Source organism: Giraffa tippelskirchi, chromosome 9 (genome assembly GCF_054371585.1).
Source record: "Giraffa tippelskirchi isolate mGirTip1 chromosome 9, T2T-mGirTip1v1.2.pri, whole genome shotgun sequence".
In the NCBI taxonomy this organism is placed as follows: domain Eukaryota; kingdom Metazoa; phylum Chordata; class Mammalia; order Artiodactyla; family Giraffidae; genus Giraffa; species Giraffa tippelskirchi.
Genome location: NC_137283.1, coordinates 13,132,518 through 13,153,980, shown reverse-complemented (window position 1 = coordinate 13,153,980; position 21,463 = coordinate 13,132,518). Strand labels below are relative to the sequence as shown.

Sequence of the window (21,463 nt, the reverse complement as noted above, 5' to 3'; positions counted from 1 at the left end):
ATAAAATAAAATGCACATTAAATACTTGTTTCAAATTCGTGATTTTAGGTTGAATTAGAACATTTAAGATAACATTAGATTCAGTATAATTATGAATAGAATATTTTAAACATAAAATTATTTACATTCTTAGGAAACTTCTATTTGTTAGTTCATAAAAATGAAGTACTTAAAAAGAAAGTTGAAAATACATGGAACAAAAATGCCTAGAAACATAGGGAGAACTTAACAAAATCTCAACGAGAGTAAATTTTATTACATCTCTGTCATTATTTGGTATATCAAAGACCTAGAAATAAGCAATGTAAAAAGGATTTAAATATCACAACCAACAATTTAATAGCTCTATATGATTTTTTTTAAATCATATGTTTAAAACCTGGCATTTACTTGACCATGAAGAAAATATTAATCCTCTTCAATAAGATATTTTTCCAGGACTTCCCTGGTGGTCCAGTGGCTAAGACTCTGCGTTCCCAATGCAGGGGGCCCAGGTTCAATTCCTGGTTAGGGAACTAGACCCCACATGCTGCAACTAAGTGTTTGCATGCCTTGACTAAAGACCTTGCATGCCCCAACTAAGACCTGGATCAGCCAAATAAATAAATACATAAATATTGAAAAAAAACAAGGGATTTTTCATGTCTCATTTTCAGAACACACACATCACAGAAGGAAGGTATTTTGGCATCCCCTTTCCACAGTCCACTCCAAGGGAGATTAAATCAAGCTTCTTCCGGGTAGTAATGAGGGGGGCAGAGAGTGGGGGATGGAGCAAAAGGAACTTGGGCTATCAGTGTCCGCTGTATGCTGATGTGTCTGTGTACCAGGTGCCTTTCCTGTATTTTCTCACCCCAGTTCCCAACATAGTCCTGTTGAGGCAGCACCCCCTGTTTCACAGGTCATGGAAGGTTATTCTCACTGTTCACTGTTTGGACCATAAGATCTCCATCACCTCCATCCAACAAAGTTCCTGCTTTTCACTGGCAGAAGGAGCTTTCCCCTTGGCCCCCAGATTCAAGCCCTCTTTCCCATCTCTGAGTGGCTCCCCTCCACCTCTGCGGTGAAACGGGGACTGTCACACTGACCCATTTCCCAGCAGGAGTGTGAAATGTAACAACTAATTACGAAGGCTAATAAAATATTTACAGAGCCTATAGCACACTCTGGAAGTGCAAGGGCTAACTTAATAAAAACACAATGACAGCACTGGATAAACAGCGCTCAGAGCCTAGTGCCGCTCTGGAGAAGGGTAAACAACTCGCTGGGGTAATTTCAGGCTCTATTAGACGCTTGCAGCAAATATCACTGTTATCCAAGAAGAGAGAAAAGCTGCCACACAGGAAATCCTGACTGAAGGCCACAGCCTAGCCATGCAGATCAATGCGCGTTGATTAAAATGAGCAGTGACCTTTCACGCGAGTGCTGATGTCTCTGGGCTTTTTCAGAATTCACGAAGGTAGATGTGAGCTGGCTCCCTGCAACCTTGGGCTCAAGCTCCAAGCCCTTGCCTGCTTGGGAAAGAAACCCCTCTCCAGGAATCTGAAGCAGAGGCAGCTCTGGGCTGGCCAGGCTTGAGAAAGGAGGGATGGTCTTGATGAAAAGGAGTAAATTTGGATCTTTGCAGGGGACAACAGAAGGAGCAAGAAGCATGGCCATTCAAGAAACAAAAAGAAAGCCAGTGTATCAGAAGGGTCCAGCCAGGAAGACAGATCCTATGCCAGGAGTTTGGTGCAGGGACTAGAGGGAAAGGAAAAGCTGAGAGGACATGAAGCAGACACTGAGGCCACCCAAGGTCCATCGACAGAGGGAGGCCACTCTCACCCCAGGGGCTGGAGGAACAAGGGTTGGGGAAGTGCAGCCAGAGCAAAGATGTGAGTGGGGCCCATGGAGAAGATGTAGTTGATGCAGAGACATGCCTCAAAGCAGACCAAAGAGGGGACAAATCCTATGTACCCACCGATTGCATGGTGGGTTCTTGTGACACTAAGCAGGGCAGGGGAGGGCTGTCAGGGCCAAGGTCAGATGCTCAGCTCACAGCAAGACAGTGGAAGGCGGGGCTGAGCAAGTTTGGCTAAGAAACAGGATGTTAGGCTCCCACTGAAGCACAATGGGAAATAGCCTTTGGTTTTTTTTTTTTTAGGGGTGGTGGTTAATACTCAGCTCTTAATTTCTCTCTTCTACCCCCCCCACACCCCTAACCATCCCCTTTGGAAACCATTGTTTGTCTTCTATGTCTGTGAATCTATTTCTGTCTTGTAAATAAGTACCATTTCTTTAGATTCCACATGTAAGTGATACCATATGATGTTTGAACACACACAGGTTTTTAAGCCAGGGGTGACCTTCCCATCCCACGTGCTAGATCAAGAGAAGGTCAGGAGCGGTGCTCTGGACACCTAGTTCAGCTCATGAGCCACCTCCTGGGGAGCCTGTTACCTGCTGCATACACTGCCCATCAGAACAAGCCTTTGGGTGAAGGAATATGATTTTGGTCCCTTAACACGAGTTGTTAAAAGAGAGCATGTGAGCTCTCTTTCCCTGAATTTGAGTTCCAGTCTTTCACTGCTTCAAAGACCCAGTGCAAGGGGCAACCTCATTCTAATTGGGTCACCAAATTCTCATAGCACATAGGCGTGGAATTCCAGTTATAGAAAGTCACCTTCACTTTCACCACGAGTTACTAAGCCTGACAACAGGGTCAGCAAACGGAGCAATGTGTGAAAGACATCAGATTATGTGCACCAGTCAGGTGACCCATGAAAGCAACCTAGAAAGTTACAGACAAGCCCTCCTTTAGTTTCCCTCCCACAGAATGGTGTTCAAATTGTAAACTGTCTCATGAATCGAGTGAAGAGTGTAAGTTCATGGGGTGTTAATTTAACGGCTCACTTGGGCTTTGACTAATTTTGTTCTTGTGACAGTGTGATAATTTTGGAAACTCCAGACTGGGAGGTGACACTAATTCATTTCCACTCACTCACTCTTTGTTCACAGAACTGAACTGCTGGGAATGGAATTGTTGCATTCCTGTAGGTGGGCAAGGAGATGAGGGGCATCTCACAAACTCATAGTCAGGGAAATAATTGACTGAAGGTTGTCTAAGTTGTTAGGGGCAGATCTGGAGCCTAGAATTCAAGACTCCAGGCCAGGGGTTGTGTCAGTGACATGAGCAGAGCCATTTGGTTAACATCATTCCCCCACATCCCATATTCTGTTCAGAGGCACCTTTATCTTTCAAACAGCTAGACAAGAATATGTACCATTTGGTTAATACCATTCCCCCACATCCCATATTCTGTTCAGAGGCACCTTTATCTTTCAAACAGCTGGACAAGAATATGTACCATTTGGTTAATACCATTCCCCCACATCCCATATTCTGTTCAGAGGCACCTTTATCTTTCAAACAGCTGGACAAGAATATGTACTCCCACCTCCCATGGACATGGGGCCTCCCAGGTGGCTCAATGTTAAGAATTCACCTGCAATGCAGGAGCCACAGGTGACGTGGCTTTGATCCCTGAGTCAGGAGGATCACCTGGAAGCAGGCATGGCAGCCTACTCCAGTATTCTTGCTTGGAGAATCCCATAGACAGAGGAGCCTGGTGGGCTACAATCTATAGAATCGCAAAGAATCAGACACGACTGAAGTGACTTAGCACACACAAGTACATCCATGGACATAACACTTTGCTCTGGAGCTCCAAGACTTGTAAGAGCTGATCCTTACCCATGAGCTGTGAGGAGAAGCCCACGGGACTCAACCAGTGGATCAGAGAATAAAATGAGAGGATGCATTTTCTGGCGCCTCGCACAGAGCCTGGCACGCTGCAAGAACTCCAGCAAGGCAAGTGTCTTCTGGGATGGTGCTGTTTATCAGCGAGTGTATCTCGCTGCCTTTCCCAGCAGCCCAACCCTGAGAGCAGGATCTCCATCACCCCATCTTCTGTTCAGTGTTGTGTGGGAGGCACTGGAGGATGAAGGGAGGGTACATTCGAGGACTGCACTCCTCTTCCAAAGGCTGTGGCTCTCATGCAGGTCTTCACCCCTCCCTGCCCCACCTCAGGACTAGGGATGCAAAGGCTCCCATGGGTGCTAGCCTCAACCGGCCCTCGTTGGCTTCCTAATCCTGTCCACATCCTCAAAATTCATCCTTCCTTACACTCTCCTCAGCTACTCCATTTGTGTGTGCCCATCTCTACTCTTCTAGATTCTATTTAATCTTGCAGTTGTCATCACTCAGTCACTAAGTGATGTCCAACTCTGCAACCGCAGGGACTGCAACACACCAGGCTCCCCTGTCCTTCACCATCTCTTGGAGTTTGCTCAAATTCATGTCCATTAAAGTGGTGATGTTATCTAACCATCTCACCCTCTGCTGCCTCCTTTTCCTTTTGCCTTCAATCTTACCCAGCATCAGGGTCTTTTCCAATGAGTTGACTCTTCATATCAGGTGTCCAAAGTACTGGAGCTTCAGCATCAGTCCTTCCAATGAATAGTCAGGGTTGATTTCCTTTAGGATTGATTGGTTTGGATCTCCTTGCAGTCCAAGGGACTCTCAAGAGTCTTCTCCAGCACTCCAATTAGAAAGCATCAATTCTCCAGCACTCAGCCTTCTTTATGGTCCAACTCTCACATCTGTATATGACTATTGGAAAAACCATAGCTTTGATGATACAAACCTTTGTCAGCAAAGTGATGTCTCTGCTTTTTAATATGCTGTCTAGGTTTGTCATGGCTTTCTTTCCAAGGAGCAAGTGTCTTTTAATTTCATGGCTGCAGGCACCATCCAGAGTGATTTTGGAGCCCACAGAAAAAAAAATCTGTCACTGTTTCCATTTTTCCCCCATCTATTTGTCATGAAGTGATGGGTCCAGATGCCATGATCTTAGTTTTTTGAATGTTGGGTTTTAAGCCAGCTTTTTCACTCTCTTCTTTCACCCTCCTCAAGAGGCTCTTTAGTTCCACTTCACTTTCTGCCATTAGAGTGGTATCATCTGTGTATCTGAGGTTGTTGATATTTCTCCCAGCAATCTTGGTTCCAGCTTGTGACTCATCCAGCCTGGATTTTGCATGATGTACTCTGCACAGATGTTAAATTAAGTAGGATGACAATATACAGCCTTGCCATACTCGTTTCCCAATTTGGCACCAGTCCATTGTTCCAGGTAAAATTGTAATTGTTGCTTCTTGACCTGCATATAGGTTTCTCAGGAGACAGGTAAGGTGATTTTATTCCCATCTATTTAAGAATTCGGAGAAGGCAATGGCACCCCACTCTAGTACTCTTGCCTGGAAAATCCCATGGATGGAGGAGCCTGGTAGGCTATAGTCCATGGGGTCGCTAAGAGTCGGACACGACTGAGCGACTTCACTTTAACTTTTCCCTTTCATGCACTGGAGAAGGAAATGGCAACCCACTCCAGTATTCTTGCCTGGAGAATCCTAGGGACGGCGGAGCCTGGTAGGCTGCCGTCTATAGGGTCGCACAGAGTCGGACACGACTGAAGCGACTTAGCAGCAGCAGCAGCAGCATTTAAGAATTTTCCAGTTTCTTGTGATCCATACAGTCATAGGCTTTCTCATAGTCGATGAAGCTGAAATAGATGTTTCTCTGGAATTCCCTTGCTTTCTCTATGATCCAACAAATGTTGGCAATTTGACCTCTGGCTCCTCTGCCTTTTAATCTAGTAGTTCAGTAAACTATATTTCACAGTAAAAAATATCAGTTCGAAAACTCTCAGGGCCTGTCGTAGGCTCCTTGCCCGGCTGTGATCTGGGTACACCTGTGTCTTTGTTACTTCATCCTTTCAAAACTCCTCATTGGCCAGGTTACGGGAGAAGAAATTAGGGGAACTTGGACCTAAGAGGTTGATCGGATATTTGACATATGGCCTGCGCACACAGATGTCTGAATCATGGCAATTGAAAGTATTCTGTCCCACTGTAACCACAAGTAGGATTGGGTACCAGTGCCAAGCTCATGAGTCCTATACACCTTTCTTCTGTATGGGCTAGAGATTCCTTATTTTTAGCTGATGTTTTAACTGTAGGGTAACTGCTTTACAATGTTGTGTCAGTTTCTGCCATACAACAACCCAAATCAGCCACAGTTCAAAAAAACACATGTACCCCAAGGTTCATTGCAGCACTATTTACAGTAGCCAGGACATGGAACAGAGATTCTTAAAAAAGAAGTATGTTATCTAGACCATTTAGTGTGATTCAGGTAAAACTGAGTGTCAAATTCTAGCACTTAGAGAAGTTTTAGGCACACCACAGGGGACTCAATACCTGTGTATGGACTAACAAATAAATTCTGAGATCTACCACATCCCACCATGGTTGGCTTATGGGGTAAAGTCATAGAAGTGTGACTTCTTAAGTGGTATTATGCCCCTGTGTCTCCATGCCTACATATTCAGGCAATATCTGTAGAACGCAATCGAAGGAGCATTGCTAGGTACCAGCAGAAGCCTGCAAAAGGGTCCCTGATTTTCAGCTGTCTTTTCTAAGGGAATATACCTTGCTTCTTGAGGCTGGCATTTCATTGCAAGCCACTGATTTTAGCTTCTTAATTGACTAAAAGAAAAAAGAATGAAAGTGATGCTGGGAGATAACCAACAGCAGAGATTGCCTATGTGAACATTTCTAAAAACAAAAGCCAAGAGCGTCAGCTCCCAGATTGCAATTGCCAGAAACTGCAGGTATGATTCCCTAACCCTTTGCAATACAGATTGCCAGTGTCTGCTAAGAATAACACAAGGGGGAAAATGCAACCTGTCCCATAAATATAGCATTAATAAATGCTATGGAGGAGAAAATAATGGGAAAAAAAAGAAGAACAAAGGATAAGAAGGCTAAATCTCTGCAGCTACCTTTACCAACTCAAGGTTGCAGAACCTGGAGCACAAGTTGCCAACAGGAAGCATGCAGGCTCATTCATTCAGTTGTGTCTGCCTGCCAGGCTCCTCTGTCCCTGGGATTTTCCAGGCAAGAATACTAGAGTGGGTTGCCATGCCCTTCTCCAGGGGATCTTCCCGACCCAGGGATCGAACCCAAGTCTCCTGCATTGGCAGGCGGGTTCTTCATTGCTGAGCCACCTGGTAAAGACTCAGACTAAAATACTGCTTGTACGCCACAGGTCCTTCTCTCTTTGCAGTTTGGTAATATTTTTCTGCCCCTAAGTCAGTGCCTCTTTTCTTTACTAACCCTAGGGCTCCAGGGAAATCTTGATAGAGAATCGGATTTGTTTGGCCTCCTAGCCCCTCAGGCCTCAGCGGTTAAGCCTGTACTTGTTTATTAGTTGCTTTTCTGAATGGTCACACTTCATAGAAAAAGGTCCTGTTAGAATGTGTACTTCCTGGAATATGAAAGACATGGATGGGAAAGTTTTTGTGGGTGAAGGGGGTGGGAATATAGAAATACTTAAATTTGACTAGAACATATTTAAATACGAAGAGAAAAAAAGAAACACATTACAGCACCTGTCTACACAGAAAGAAAGAAAATAGAGCTGAGAGGTCAGGAAGTGGGCTAAGATCTCAGGCCCTAAAGCAGTGTGCTTGATCTGAACTTCCTATTGGTCAAATTCTTCTTCCAGGCACTCTCTCTAAAACCCTAGAGAGCCTTCTGCTTTAAGAGCTGGTAGTGTGGGCATGAACTCAGCCTTTACCATGTGTTGGCTATTGGAACTGCAGCAAAATGCTTAGGAACTATGAGCTTCAGATTCTTCATAGAGAAATTAGTTAAAGACACTTATCTTTAAAAGTTGGTCTGAGGATGAAATTAGATAGCATGAGTAAGGATTTCAGATTTGCTAAGTGATGGCATATGATCAATGTTAAATAAATACATAATTACTCTGCCTTCTTTTTTATTAATAATATGTATGTATGTATTCTGCTATGCCAGGGCTTAGTTGCAGCATGTGGGATCTAGTTCCCTGACCAGGGGTCAAATCTGGGCCCCCTGCATTGGAAATGCTGAATCTTAGCTACTGGACCCCCAGGAAAGTCTCTATCCTGTCTTCTGAACTTAATTAATTTAATTTCGTATTTCTGAAAACAAGGCAATGTACTCATGCATTCATACATCCATTCATTCAACAAATAGTTATGGCAGTGACTTGGGTCTTGGGTACATAACCCAAGAATAACCTAAGTGATGAACAAATCTAATAGGTTCTTACTCTGAGGGAGTCCCACAGGAGAAAATAAGCATTAATGAAGCTCCACACGAAGAAAGTCTTAGCTACATGTGCTTTAGAAAGAAAAAGAATATGACCCATGAGACACTACAATAGACAGATATGAGTTTGTATGTGAAGGAGGTCAGAAAACACCTCTCTGAAGAAGATATATTTACATTGAAACTAAGGAATTGTTAAGAGTTTGTTCAGCAAAATCAGAAGGGTGGGTGTAGAAGGAAGAGGAGAACTCTGCAGTAGATCAAGATGTATGAAGACCCCAAAGCAGGAAGAGGATGGTGTGCTCAAGAAACTGTAAAAAGGGTTTCATGGTAGGAGAGCTTTGAGGGACCTAGAGAGGGGGGTCCAGTGACAAAGGAAAAGAGCAGCTACTGATTGTATGACATATGTTCGTGGCCTCAAATGCAGTAGGCAAAACAGACCAGAGGATTCGTGGCCCTGTGTGCCCCACATTTAGAGATGGCCAGCTCCCACCAAAGATCATGCTTCCAGAGTACAGACTTGATCCTGGGAAAAGTCTGTCTAGTCCGGACACCACTGGATTCCCAAGTCCCTTGCATTTAGATGTGGCCATGTGACTATAAGGGCTTCCCTGGTGGCTCAGTGGTAAAGAATTTGCCTGCAAAGCAGGAGACAGAAGTTCAATCACTGGACTGGGAAGATCCCCTGGAGGAAGGCATGGCACACCACTCCCATATTCTCACCTGGAGAATCCCCATGGACAGAGGAGCCTGGAGGGCTACAGTCCATGGTGTCTCAAAGAGTAGGACACAGCTTAGCGACTAAACAACAGCAATGTGACTATGAATCAGAATGATGCATGTTAACTCTAGGTCAAGACTTTGAAGAAGCACCTCCACCTTCTCCATACGCCCTCCTTTCCATCCTTCCAGCTAGAAGTAGATGTCTATGACAGGAAGATGCCGGGGTGCAAAACAGAAGAAACTCTGGTCCCTAAGTCCTGGGGGGATAGCTGCTGGCTGACTAGGGCCATTCACATGGCCTTTTCTGGTGCTGTGAACTAAATTTTTCTTGTGTTTCAACTATTACACAATCTTTTGTTCCATTTATTATAGCACTTAAGCATTACTCTAACTTAGACATGTACTAAGGAGTTTTTATTCTCAAAATGTTATCTAGAGTTCTAAGTGTAATGGGAAGTCACTGAAGGATTCTCAGCAAGGAGCAGGCATGACCTGCTTCCACCATAAAATGATTGCTATGGTTGAACAAGTGGGAGGGGGGTGGGAGGTTAGAACTGTATAATGAACAAGGCAAGAGATGATGATGGCTAAAATGCAGCAGCCGACAGAGAGAAGTTCTGGTGTGCAGGGCTACTCGGACTCAATGATGGGGAGTAGGTGGGTGAATATAACCATCATGTTCTGATGGGAGCATCTGGCTTCCATGATAGATGGTGGACTCAGGGAGAGTCCTGGCTGGGGGAGAATGCAGTGAGGGTCAGAATGAGCAGGGCAGAAACAGGGGCACTTCTGCGTCATACTTCTCTGTCAGCCTTTGTGATGGAGCTCACCTCGGTGGGATCCTGCAGTCATGTGTCCTGACAGTCTTCGGTCTGGTTAGCATGGGATGCCTTTCCCATACTAAGCGGTAAACCCATCTTCCATTCATTCATTTGCTCATTCGTTCACTCAACCAGACACTGGGCTAGGGACTGGGAATCGGGGTGGGGGTGGTCAGCACACAGTCCTGCTCTTGAGGAGCTCACGGTCCTCATCCTCTCCACCTTTAACTGTTCATGTCAATCTATCCCAGAGGGATCAGTAACCAGAAACATGTGGCCAGAGGAATTGACAAATCATGAAAATGGTTTCCAACACAGAGAGGGTGTTATGAGGGGCAAGGGTGGAAAGGGGGGAGGTTGAGAAATAGAAAGGGCAAAGAAGGACTGTTTTCTACAAAAATTTACAGTGTTTCCTCCCATACAACTTTCTAGGACACTTAACATGTGCAGGGAAAAATCAGGCCCCAGATGCTATGGGACCTCCCTGAGGTGTGACAACTAGAATAGTCTTGAACTCAAGGTCCGCACCTCCGTCACTGCACACCACGGGATGCCTCCCTGGAGGGGGAAAGTGCTGTTTGTAAATGAGTTTGGAGGAAAATGCGTGCATGCAGTGACTAAGGAGAGGCTGTGCTGTAGAGGGGCAGAGTGATGCACCTCACTTGGCCAGGTGCCCAGGGTTGCCCGGCCATCCACCCTGGCTGAGGTCCCAGTGGTTGTTAACTGGTCTGATTGGATTTCCAGTATGGAGGCAGAGGGAAACTACAGGCTGTGACCTGTGGAGCCTGGGGGGGAATTCTGTCTCTTGGTTAGGTAGGAGGGTGCTGGGCTGGAAATGAGGACATGCTGACATGGTCAGTGTGTGCAGGCAGTAGACCATAGGGTCTAGACCTCAGGGTCTCAATGGATGTATTACTGGGGGTGCTGTTTAAATATAGTCAGAAACAATGCCATTTCCTCAGAGCCAGGAGAGTTTAGAAGGATAACCCTGGCATAGGTGTGTGTGTGTGCACATCCACAAGCATACGTGCATGCTCACATACTTCTACATATATATGCTCAGGGCGTGCTCCGTGCTGGTGTGGAGTTGGATATGGGTAAAGTGGGGCTTCCCAGGTGGTGCTAGTGGTAAAGAACCTGCCTGCCAATGTGGGAGATATAATGAGATGCAGATTTGACCCCTGGGTCAGGAAAATCCGTTGGAGGAGGGCTTGGCATCCTGTTCAAGTATTCTTGCCTGGAGAATCCCATGGACAGAGGAGCCTGGAGGGTTACAGTCCATGGGGTCGCAAAGAGAAGGACAGGACTAAAGCAGAAGTGTACAGTCTAGAGTGGAAGCAGGGGAACTTTAGGACAGGAAGCTGGCTACCTGGAAGCTGAGAAAGCCAGCCTGGAAGGGCACTGGTTTCCGCCCATGTGGACTCTTTCTGCGACACCGAGTCTCCCAGTTTTGTTCCCAAGAATCATCACACACAGTTCTTTCTTACACGATTCTTACTTATAACTAGGGAGGTATGCTGCAGACCTGCAGGTGCTTCTAGCTCTCCCGAAGATGGAAGAGTCTTTGCTAGAAAGAATTAAGGGCAAAACCGACGCCGTGCTATTATTAAACACTTGGATTCCATCTGTGAAAGGTGATCTGTCAAACACAAACACACTTGAACGCTTCCACCTTCTGTAGGACTTTTCGAGAATATATGCTTATAAATTGTGAAAGCTCTGCCTTGATTTTTCAGCTTGGAAAAAGTGGTTTCTGTCTCAGCCTATGATGACCGTGGATTCCCTGAGGATTACAGCCAAGTTAACACCAAAGTGCTTATGTGATGTGCCAAACCCTCTAAAAATACTCTTTTAATCCTCTAACACCCCCACGAGGTAGGTACTCTTATTGTCCTCATTTTACAGATGCAAGCCACTGAGGCTCTGTGAGGTCAGATACGTTGTCCAAGGTCACGTGACTAGGAAGTGGTCCTGGCAGGATTTGGATCCAGGCTGTCAGGCTCCAGAGGCCATGTTTTTTTTTTTTTCTTAATTAATTTTTAATTGAAGGATAATTGCAATATTGTGTTGATTTCTGCCATACATCACCATTGATCAGCCATAGGTATGCATATGTCCCCTCCCTCTGAGTCTCCCTCCCACGTCCTACCCCATGTCACCCCTCTGTTGTCACAGAGACCCGATTTGAGGTCCCTGAATCATAGTGGCTAGCTATCTGATATATGTTAGTGTATATGCTTCCATGCTACTCTCTCCATTTGTCTCACCCTCTCCTTCTTACCCCTCCACCCCATGTCCATAAGTCTGTTCTCTATGTCTGTGGTCTCCATTGCTGCCCGGCAAACAGGAGCATCAGTACCATCTTTCTAGATTCCATATATGTGCATTAATATATGATATTTGTTTTTTCTTTCTGACTGACTTCCCTCTGTATAACAGGCTTTAGGTTCATCCAAAGAGGCCCTGCTCTTGACCATGCACTTCTGCTTCCGTGGACAAGAGCGGCCTCTACTCTGCCGTGCTGCGCTGAATGGTTACCAGGCTGTGTCCTGCGCTAAATAGAAACCTTCTGGGAGGTGCTGTTTCCAGTTTCTCCTCCAGCTGGAGGCCCAGGAGCTGGCACGTGGGAGAGCCCACGAGGGCTTGTTACATGTCGGCCATTGGGACTGGCGAGGCCAGCCAAGGTGACCTGTCCCTTTTCCTGCCCCAGCAGCATCACTTGGGACTCTGCGCACGGCGACCTTATCCACAGTGCCTCACCCCATGATGGCTTTCCCTCTGCAGTCTAATCCCTTCTCGACAAGCTCCGCTGGCAGACCGAGTCCTGGTGCACCACCGTGGGCATCTGTCACCGCTCTGCCAGGCCAACAGGAAATGTGCCTGGGGCGCTGAATAGTACACACGTTATCTGGGCTGGGCACCAGAGCAGGCTGTGGGCGCTCGTTGCCTCCACCACAAGACTCCCTCCAGTTCTAGCAAGGGATTTAGCCAGTGAGCCTGCTGCCAGTTGCACTGTGTTGCTTTCGTTCCAGGAGCACAATACGTAAAACCCATCGGTGTGGCAGATACTGGATTAAATTTAGAGATTCAGACGTAGACACTTCCCCGAGTGGGGAAGAAAGAGTCCACGTGGCTTGGATTTGCTCCAGAATGTTGCCCTGAGGCCAAATAGGAATGAGAGAAATAGACGGGCCTTTTCCATTTTGCGAGTAGACTTGGAAGAGAAGGGAATTCAATTTTAGAGATTTTAAAGTCCTCACCACATTTTCAACATGGTGGATCTTTTCCTTCAATTTTAAATTTTTTAATTGAAATTTAGTTCATTTACAACGTTGTGCCAGCTTCAAGTGTACGGCAAAGTGATTCAGTTATACATATATATTCAGTTACACATATAGATATATATTCTTTTTCAGATTCTTTTCCATTATAGGTTGTTATAGGATACTGAGTAGAGTTCCCTGCGCTATCTAGTAGGTCCCCGTTGTTTACCTGTTGTATATACAGTCATGTGTATACGTTGGGCTTCCCAGGTGGTGCTAATGGTAAAGAACCCACCTGTCAATGCAGGAGATGTAAGAGCGATCGGTTTGATCCCTGGGTTGGGAAGATCCCCTGGAGGAGGGCATGCCAGCCCACTTCAGTATTCTTGCCTAGAAAATTGCATGGACAGAGGAGCCTTGCGGGCTCCAGTCCATGGGGTCGCAAAGAGTCAGACACGACTCAAGTGACTCAGGGCGCACACAGGCATGTGTGTATCTGTTAATCCCAAACTCCTACAGAATGGTGGATCCTGATGCAACAGAAAAGCTAAAAGAGGCAGAAGGGTGAGTTCCATCTGCTGGTCTCCTGCTCTGTGTCAGGTTTTTGCACAGGTTCCTTTAAAAGTCCCAATAAGTTTACAAAGTGACTATTTTGAGGTGCACACAGCTGAGCATGAGATTCAGAGGTTACGTGACCCACCCAGTGCTGCATGACCAGCGGGTCACGGAACAAGAATATGAACCAAAATGCACGCGACCCCGAAGCTCACAGTGCTCCCAGCACACAGCACAGCCACAGACCTTTTCTTCACTGAGCTACCTACAAAGAATGACTGAAATTAGTTTCAAAAAAATTTTTTTCCTATATCGCTGCAAGAGATGTCTCTAACCTTTCCAAGCACCACAAGTATATAAAGAAAAGTCTTCTATTTTGAACACGTAACACCTGCTCTGAGATTTATATGGTAAACAGCGTAGTGGTATGTTATATTTTTAGAAATAGCTTAGTTTTGAAAAGCTCTCCTGAACTAATTTAACAGAAATAAACTGTACCAAGTAAAAAGTAAAGGAAGTTACAGCTGTTTCATTTGGTGTTTCAAAATTTTTCTTTCTGACCTAAGCTAACAAGCCACAGAGTCAAACAAGGAGACGTTAACTATTAACTTCGGGGTGAAAAGTCAATGGTTAGCACATTCTCAGTACTACCCTGCCCACACTCCAGCAAATATTAACATACACAGGCAAGGACACTTTCCTGTAACTGGACAAGGGGGTTGTATACATTTGGAAAACACCAGCAGTGAAGGCATTTCCCCCATGCTAGGCTCTTGTGTCACAGAGGCCCAGCAAAGTGGCCTGCTTAAAGTCAGGTGGCCAGTTAAAACTGGGATCCCCGAGGAAAGCAGTCCCTGGCACCCTGCTTTTGTGTGATGGCTGGATGGTTCTGTCCTGCTTGGACAGAACTACAGTACCTGGCATGACTGCTTCCATGTACAAAACAACGATGAGCTCATTATCTTCTTAGAACTACTATCCCATCTGAAAGGAAAAATAAATTCACAGCCCCACTCTGATCTTTTGCCTCAGTAGTACGTATGGTCTGGGGCTAATGGGTAGATGACTATTGATACCATAACTTTCACGCTTGAGTTTGTGGACTGATTTTCTAGAAGGAGATTGTGACTTAGTAGAGAATGCAAGGAATGGTGTCGGACTGAGCTGAGTCCACAACTTAGCACTGCCCCTGGGCGGCTGAGTGCCAGGGCAAGTAGCGTATCCCCTTTCGGATCTCAGCTTTCCTACTGATGAAAGGGAAATAATGATGTGTAATAACCCCCATATATAGAGGGTTGAGCACTGTCCCTCCCTAATTCATGTCCACTGGGACCCTCAGGATGTAACTAATCTCAACTTGGAAACAGGACCTTCGCAGAATCAATTAGCTAACAATCAAGAGGAAACAGACGGGATCCAGGTGGACCCTAAATTCAATGACTGATAGGCTTATGAGAAGAGGACAGGATGCAGAGAGAGAAGACCGTGTGAAGACAGAGGCAGTGACTGGAATTATAGTGCCACGAGCAAAGGAACGCCAAGAACCATCAGAAGCTGGAAGAATCGAGGGAGGATCCTCCCCAGAGCCTTCGGAGGGAGCATGGCCCCGCCAACACCCTCATCTTGGACCTCTGGCCTCCTCAATTGTGAGAGAAGAAAATTCTGTTGTTGAAACAACCACTTTGTGATAATTTGTTCTGGATCCCAAGGAGACTCAGACACTATGCAAAGGGCTCAGTAGGGTGCCCGTCATGGGGAGAATAACGGGTAAATAATGGATAAATGCCTGTGCTAAGTTGGAAGATAGAAGATGTTGCAGGTGAAGTTTGGGGCAAGCCCAAAAGGATCTCTAGGCAGAACGTTGAAAGTGTCTGCTGGCTCTTAGTGGCTATACATGGTTAAGTTACCACAAGAGATAAATGGACTCAAAAGAGAACTGGCCCATCTGGAAGTCAATTTTGAGGGAATATAGAAAGGCTTGACTTGAAAAATTAAAATTCTCTAGCCTCTTGAGTAAGGAAAACATGATCAAATTAATACACCACCTTGAGGTAAGATCAAACCAAGGATGTGATTATGAAACTGAAAGAATTGAGGTATTCCTGGTTAAGTCCACTCAGCCAGACAGAAGGGCTTTCAGAAATTTTAAGGACAATGTCCCATAGTGGATCACATATTCAAAATGGCAGTGATTAAGTCTGCTGAGAGAGACTTGTTTTACAAAGGATCGTGGATTTGACCTTGTCTGTTCAGATAGACAAAACAGATAGATTGTGTCTGGAACACAATCTATATTTGTTCAGTGAATGGGCGTATTAATGAACGGACTAGAAGGAAAAAAGTCTAGAATAAAATGATATATCTGGAGCTTGCATTCTAAATGGGGGAAACAGACATATACAAGTAAATAAAAAAACCAAAACAAAAAAGATTTCTCATAGCTGCAGATGCTACGAAGAAAACAGATAAAGGGACAGAAAGTGACCAGATCTGGGGGGCTGATGAGAGGCTGTATTAGATTGGCTAGTCAGGAAAGGCTTCTCTGAGGAGCTGACACTTTGTGACCTGACTAATGAGAAGGATCAAGGCTCTCTGAGGGGAGAATCTCCCAGGTAGAGGGACTGACAGGTATAAATGTCTGAGGTGGGATGAAGGGTGGATTTTATAGTTTATGTCGGCAGCAGAGGAAAACTCAATTCTAGATGATGATATTTCTTGGAATTCGATGGGGACCTGCCTGTTATCTGAATACCCTTGGATGCATTTTTTTGGTGGCCTCTGAAGTAGAGGAGGCAGTGCTGGGATAAGGAGGGAATTCAGGGGGACAGAGGAACAGAGAAAGGCACTGTATGCATTTGAATTCGCAATTCCAATATGAATAGCTGAGCTGTTTTTAGATTATCCACTTGGTTTTTAGATTACTTGAGCCTGAAGCCCTCCCACTACAGCAGACATTTGAGAGTGGCTGGTTCACATCTTCAAGAATCTGTTCTTCCATGTTAGGCTGAGCAGCCTCCCTGTGGACCTAGTCTCTCTCTACCCAGGCTCCTCCTTTTCTGAGCTGTGTGGTCAGGGTTGACCTCTGCTGGCCAGGGAGCTTCTGCAGGGCGGAAGAGAGAGAGAGAGAGCGAGTGTGTGTGTGTGTGTGTGTCTCCTGGGCACCTGCCCGTGTGTGTGTGTGTGTGTGTGTGTGTGTCTCCTGGGCACCTGCCCGTGTGTGTGTGTGTGTGTGTGTGTGTCTCCTGGGCACCTGCCCGTGTGTGTGTGTGTGTGTGTGTCTCCTGGGCACCTGCCCTCCTCAGTACAAGCGGGCTCCTGAGCAGCTATGTGACCCATTGCTGTTCCTTCTACTTTGGGAGAAATCTCTGGGGCTCAGAATGGTGACCAGCTTTCTCAAGGTCACAGGGCATGACCGATGGTAGCCGCTTGGATCTCAGTGCCTCCCTTGTGTGTCTGCAGTGACCCAAGAGCACTGGGTCTCTTCCTTCCCTGGGAGACCGCTCACCCCATGCCGCACGGTACCTCTTCACCCAGAACCAAGCCCCACCCCCTAAACCCTGCCCTCAAGCTGCTTCAGGTGCTTCTGCTGGGTATTCTCCAGCCCTCGAGCCCACCACCATTGGCTTTCCTGGAGCTGAGCCCCCCTCACTCCGGAACTTCATCTTGGGGTGTGTGGTCGTGTCAGTCAGGCAAATGGCTGTGACTCAGAGTCTGTTCAAGGGTCCCTCATAGGGCCCCACCTGGCTTTAGCCACAGGTGGGAACAAAGGCAGAGGAGCGGGGTCTCCTCTCCTTCCACCAAAGCCTGAGCCTCAGCAGGAGGCATGGAAAGCCCTGTCTTTGGTGGACTGAAACAATTCCTCTGTAATCACTGTGGCGAAGAGCCTTGGCTCTATTTTCACAATCCTTGTTTTGGATCTCTTTGGGGCAAGGCGTCCCTGGGAGCCTGCTGAGACAGACAGCCCCCAGGGGAATCCGGGGGAAGCCTGCCAGGCAGAGCCACCAGTATGGGACCTTCCCAGTGAGCCCTGCAACACCCACTCCTCCTTCACACCTCTCAGAGACCTGGGGAGGGGGCAAATGTGGGACCCGGCAGCACCATGGTCAAAAAACTCTGACCCTCCAGTGACCATGGATTTGGCTAAATCTACATGTTGAAGGGCTTCCCGGGTGGCTCAGTGGTAAAGAACCCACCTGCCAATGCAGGAGACATGAGAGACGCAGGTTTGATCCCTAGGTCGCGAAGATCCCCTGGAGGAAGGCATGGCCACACACTCTGGTATTCTTGCCTGGAGAATCCCACGGACAGAGGAGCCTGCCGGGCTACAGTCCATGGGGTCGAAAAGAGTAGGACATGACTAAAGCAACTTAGCACGCAGGCACGCACGTGTCAAAGTCTGGAGCATCTCCTGTGGGCCAGGACTTTGAGGAGCTGGTACAAGCCACCAGTCTGACAGGTGTGAGCTCTATTTGGAGCGATTTGATGAGAAGGTAGAGGTATTGTGCATGCTTTGTAGGAACAAGATTGTTTCTGAATGAAACATATTCTCTAACCAAGGCTTTTCTTTCACAAGAGACTTATCCTCATTCAAATATCCTTTGCAATTAGCCCAAACAATCGCTTGGAGCACTTCAAATAAACCAGTTACAGAGAACGTGTCGTAGAGACAATGCTAAGCTGGGCTGCAAGTGATCGCAAGTTCTTGGAAGCACAGCAAAGGGAAGGATGGAGTTTGCCCAGGTCTGTGCCCCGGTCAGGAAAGGAGGCCAGAGTTAGGAGGTTTGAAATGGTTATTCCCAGGAGCCAACTTGAATCCATTTTCAAAGGCACTCCGCCAGCCAGGAGTGCGGAGCCACGTCACAAGGGACAGCTGCTGCCAGCATGCCTGTGCCATGTGTCCCCTGGAGGTTTTTCCAGAGGACATGGTCCCAGGACTGGAGGCTGAAGTCCAGCAAAGTAGTGCCTCTAGCCAAGAAGCCCATGCATACCCATGCCTGGATCAGCCACCCAAGCTGGAGTGCCCGGCAGCACAGACCAGGGACCCAGGTCTGGTTGCTCTGATCCTGGCTTAAGGATCAGAAGCAGCACTGGAATCGACAGCCTGAGCAGCACTTCCAAGCAGCTGCTGTGGTCAATGGCCCTCCCATCCTCCTGTCTCCATGTGACCACCAGGAGTTACCATTAATCTGCTCTGGAAGATCGGTGGGTGTAAGTGGGCAAGGATGCCTAGGGGTTGGTATTATTTAACCAGCTCTCCCATTCCCTGTGTATTAGGATGTCTGCTCCTTAAAAGCAGGGCATGCGCCTTCTTCCTTCTACTTCCCCAGGAAATACTGTGTTGCATGTTCAGTGTATGTCTGAGGATAAGTGGAAGGGTGGGTGAGAAGTAGGACAGGAATGTGGGCAGGGACACCAATGACCCTAGATTTGTGATTTCAGTGTTCAGCAGAGATCAGCCTTTCAGGCCGCCTTTGGAAGCGGCTGGCCCAGCGTCTCGGGAGCCAGCAGCCCTCATCGGCCTTGGTCTTCGCGCTCACTCTGCTGCTTTGAACGCCCACTGCTCCCATCACAAGGAAAGGCAGCAGCAAGCCTTCCAGATCCCCTTGCTGGTGAGCTGCAACTCCCGTAGCCCTTCCTTTCTGTGTATGAATCCATTTGCGTCAAGTTGTAGATCTCACCCATAACTGATATCATGTGACCTTTGTCTTTCTCTGTCTGATGTGTCTCACTTAGCGATAATCTCCAGCCCTACCCATGTTGCTGCAAGTGGCGCTGTTTCATTCTTTTTTTTATGACTAATATTCCATTGTCTGTATGGACCACTTTTCTATCCATTCCTCTGTCGATGGACATGTAGGTTGTCTCCATGTCTTGGCTATTGTAAATAGTGCTGTTATGAACACTGAGGCGCATGAATCTTTCCTAATTAAGAGTTTTCTCCAGATATATACCCAGAAGCAGAATTGCTGGATCATCAATATGTTTCTTAAGTTTCTATTAAGCTATTGAAGTTTCTCATCTCTCATGTTCTGAATGTCATTTATAGGTTGGAAAAATCCACTCCTTTGTCCCAGAGAATTTCCCATTTTTTAAAAAAATTGGGTTTCTTTCTTCTTTAATAATGTTGTTTCATTCATTCATGCTCGGTCCCTCAGTTGTGTTAGAGTCTTTGTGACCCCATGGACTGTAGCCCACTAGGCTTCTCCTGTCCATGGGATTTTCCAGGCAAGAATACTGGAATGCATTGCCATTTCCTCCTCCAAGGGATCTTCCCAACCCAGGGATTGAATCCACATCTCCTGCATTGGCAGGCAGGTTCTTTACCTCTGAATCACCTGGGAAGCCCCTAATGTTGTTTACTATGTTCATCTATCTCTTGAATTTCCTGTAAACTGGTAGTTATGTCCAGATGCTTGATTAAATCCAGGATTAATTATTTCTGACAATAATACTTCTGTAGGAATGTTCTTGTATATTTCCAATTGCATTATATGAGGAAACACATCATGCCATGGCAACTTTTTAGCTCATATCGTTACTAAATAAATAGTTTCTCCAACTTTATATACTTTTCTTGAATCACCATCTGGCCCTACTTGTAGGTTCTTACCATTGACTTTAAGTTTTTACCCCAGACCCATGATAAACCACTGGGGACTCCCAGTAGCTGAACCACCTTGCAATCAGCAGGTATAACATAGGACTTGTCCTTAAGTTTCATTTATTGTCCATGTTGTTGCTAATAGTTTCCCAGTCATGTCCGACTCTTTGCAACCCTATGGACTGCAACACACCAGGCCTCCCTGTCCCTCACCATCTCCGAGGTTTGCCCAAGCTCATGATCATTGCATCAGTGATGCCATGCAGCCATCTCATCCTCTAATGCTCTCTTCTCCTTCTGCCCTGAATCTTTACCAGCATCAGGGACTTTTCCAATGAGTCCAGTGAAGCTCCAAAATACTGGAGCTTCAGCTTCAGCACCAGTCCTTCCAATGAATATTCAGGGTTGATTTCCTTTAGGATTGACTGGTTAGATCTCCTTGCTGTCCAAGGGACTCTCAAGAGTCTTCTCCAGCACCATAGTTTAAGGGCATCAATTCTATGGCTCTCTGCCTTCTTTAAGGTCCAGCTCTCACAACCATACAAGACCATGGCCTTGACTATATGCACTCTTGTTGGCAGAGTGATTTCTCTGCTTTTCAACACACTGTCTATAGAGTCCATATTTATCACTATAACCATGCTTTGATTTTTAACCTCTGGAGCCACGACAAAGTTCTGCTTGGAATGAAATAGTGCATGGCATTGAACCAGGTGCTTCTGTTACACACTCATCCTCAGAGCTGTAAGGAGTCAGTCACATTCTTACAAACAAAGCAAAGCAACTACATTCACAAATGTAAGTTACTGATACCAATACGACTTGTAAGCCTGCATGCTTTGCTTAAAAATTCCCTGCTATATCTAAACAAGTTTGCTTAACTTGATTAACAGAATTCCTAGTTGCACTTGTTGTTCAGTTGTTCAGTAATGTCTGACCCTTTGTGACCCCATGAACTGTAACATGTCCGGCTTCCTTGCTCCTCACCATCTCCGGGAGTTTGCTCAAATTCATGTCCATTGAGTCAGTGATGCCACCCAACCATTTCATCCTCTGTCTTTCCCTTCTCCTCTTGCCCTCAACCCTTCCCAGCATCAGGGTATTTTCCAATGAGTTAGCTCTTCACATCAGGTGGCCAAAATATTGGAGTTTCAGCTTCAGCATCAGTCCTTCCAATGAATATTTAGGGTTGATTTCCTTTAGGATTGACTAATTTGATCTCTTCGCTGTCCATGGGACTCTGAATAATCTTCTCTAACACAGTTGCACTAATAAATACTTAATTACTGTCCTGGAACTCACAACTA

At 46.2% G+C, this 21,463-nt stretch overlaps 1 non-coding gene across 1 annotated transcript; it reads left to right on the top strand.

The window, feature by feature from the left end:
- The first annotated feature begins 442 nt into the window (after window positions 1–442).
- On the top strand, window positions 443–515 carry TRNAG-CCC (transfer RNA glycine (anticodon CCC)). The gene has a single exon. It is a non-coding gene; the product is annotated as a tRNA-Gly (tRNA).
- Window positions 516–21,463: the final 20,948 nt, after the last annotated feature.